Source organism: Dipodomys ordii, unplaced genomic scaffold, assembly GCF_000151885.1.
Source record: "Dipodomys ordii isolate 6190 unplaced genomic scaffold, Dord_2.0 Scaffold162, whole genome shotgun sequence".
Lineage (NCBI taxonomy): Eukaryota > Metazoa > Chordata > Mammalia > Rodentia > Heteromyidae > Dipodomys > Dipodomys ordii.
Window position 1 is genome coordinate 192,437 of NW_012267378.1, and position 2,623 is coordinate 195,059.

Genomic DNA, 2,623 nt, shown 5'->3' on the forward strand with positions numbered 1-2,623 from the left:
GGGAGGGAAGAGATTCCAGGGACCCAATTCCTCTTCTGGAGTTAGGATTTAGCATCCTGTGGCAGACCATTTGACTAGCATACATAAAATTAAAAGAAAATTAGCCTTTAGAAATTCTCAGAGTAAAAACTTTATAAACTAATTACTTTGGAGAAAGCAATTTTCTATCAATGGCAAAATAATACAATAGAATTTTAAAACTTCTTGAAATGGGTTGTTGATTGAATTTAAGCATTGGACTTGAGACTGAATTAAATCACTTATCAAGGGCCGGGTGTGGTAGTGCATGCCTATAATTCCAGCATTTTTAGTTTCTGGCCAGTCTAGAGTTGCTGTCTCAAAAAATACTTCATATTGGTTCTTTGCAAAACCAAGATCATATTTCACTTACATGAAGTAATTAGAATCTATTCATTAAAATACAACTGTAAAGAGGTTTTTAATATAAAATGAATATAAGTTAATTGGGGGGAAGAAAAACAATGAGATCAAAAACAGACACAAGAAAACAATCATCCTCCTGGGATGCTAGTGACTCAGGCCTGTAATCCTAACTGCTCAAGAGGCTGATAGCTGAGGATCTCAAACGGAAGTCAGCCCATAGGAAAGTCCAAGAGATTCTTTTTTTTTTTTTTGGTCCGGCGCTGTCCCTCAGCTCTTCAGCTCAAGGCTAGCGTTCTACCACTTGAGCCACAGCGCCACTTCCAGCTTTTTTTTTCCTGCTTATGTGGTGCTGAGGAATCAAACCCAGGGCCTCATGCATCCAAGGCAAGCACTTACCACTGAGCCACCTTCCCAGCCCCGTCCAAGAGATTCTTATCCCCCACAAACCAGCAAAATGCAAGAAATGGAGGTGTGGCTCAAGTGGTAGAGTGTCATCTATCAGCAAAAGAAGCTGAGTTCAAGCCCCAGGACTGGCATGTGCATGCAAATGCACATGTGCACGCACATACACACACACACACATACACACAAATCAGATCTTCTACAGATAGCCATCTTTCATTCTTTTTTCCAAAGTTTTCTTTGATTACCTACATTTTTATCTTTTACGTATTATTTTGGGGGTGGGGATTTCCGGTTGTGGGGCCTGAACTCTGGGCCTGGGCACTGTCCCTCAGCTCTTCAGCTCAAGGCTAGCACTCTACCACTTGAGCCACAGGGCCACTTCTGGCTTTTTTCTTTTTGCTTATGTGGTGCCGAGGAATCGAACCCAGGGCCTCAGGCATGCAAGGCAAGCACTTCCCATCCCATCTTTTACATATTGTTGCAATCATTTGAATCATTTTTGTGTCATTAAAATGTCATAGGCATCCTTTTAAAGATTGTAATACTACATTATCTCAATTCCTCCAACTTGAGCTTCAAAGCCGTCCACCTAATGGGAATGCCACCCATCAGCTGTGTGAACACAAACAACTTCCTAACAGCTCTGCGCTGTCCTCTCGGCTGGGAAATGAGAGCCATAGTGCCGCCTGTCTTGAGTTTCAGTTTGAGGTTTAAATGAACTAATAGACCTGAAAACTGGTATATCAATGTCCAATAAATATTAATTGTTATTTTCCATTCATTTCCCTAACGTGAGCCACTTAGATCAATTACTTTCATTGTGTACCATTACAGATAATTCTGTGATAAATATCACTTGTAGTGAATGGATTTGTAAAGATAGTCTTCAAAATGCAAAACCTCCAGCCATTTACTTATTGTTTTACTTATATCTGCTGTTTGTGTTTAGTTATAAAGCAATGACTACACAGATGATATTTATCCAGAAACAGTAGCTTGGCCGATTATTGGGTTTTTTTGAGACAGGTTCTCTATGTAGCTGAGACTGGCCTTGATTGTGTGATCCTCTTACCTCAGTCTCCAAAGTACAGAGTTACAGATGTGTACTATCATTCACAACCTGCACATCTTTTTTAAGGAAAACAACACATATATTTGTTGTTTTCTTTTCATATATTGTGGTAAAATATACAAACAGCTTTACTGCGGTGACATCTAGTAATTTCACAATGCTGTACAACAGGCCCACATATTTTTAGGCCACAAATCCCAAAGATTGTCAAATACAATGGATAAAATGGAAGAAAAGAAAAGTAAACTTTTCAGCCTCAAAATTCCTTTCATTAAAAAGAGAAGATCTGAATATCTTGTTTTGAAGCTAGCCCAGAAAGACAAATCTGAGAGACTCTTATCTCAAATTAACCAGCAAAAGCTAAAAGTGGAATTGTGACTCAAGAGCTATAGCACCAGCTCGAGTGAAAAAGCCAAGCAAGAGCATGAGGCCCCTGAGTTCAAGCCCCAGTTCTAGCACTTACTTTGGTGAAATAAGTGTATGATTTCACCACTTTCACTAAGAGAAAGATCACCTCTTTAAGTTACAATCAAACTCTATCCCCAGACAGAGTGTCACAAGTCAACAACTAGAAAACCCTGTTTTCATGGATTTTCTTTTTTTTTTTTTGGTCAGTCATGGGGTTTGAACTCAGAACCTGGGCACTGTCCCTGAGTTTTTTTTTTTTTTTTTTTGGTCCAGTCGTGGGGCTTGAACTCTGCGCCTGGGCGCTGTCCCTCAGCTCTTCAGATCAAGGCTAGCGCTCTACCCCTTGAGCCACAG

The 2,623-nt window shown here is 40.0% G+C and overlaps 1 long non-coding RNA gene across 1 annotated transcript in view; it reads left to right on the forward strand.

Annotated features, from left to right (window-relative positions):
* Positions 1-2,623, forward strand: part of LOC105998357 — a 152,711-nt gene that overhangs the window by 67,716 nt on the left and 82,372 nt on the right. The window lies entirely within an intron of this gene.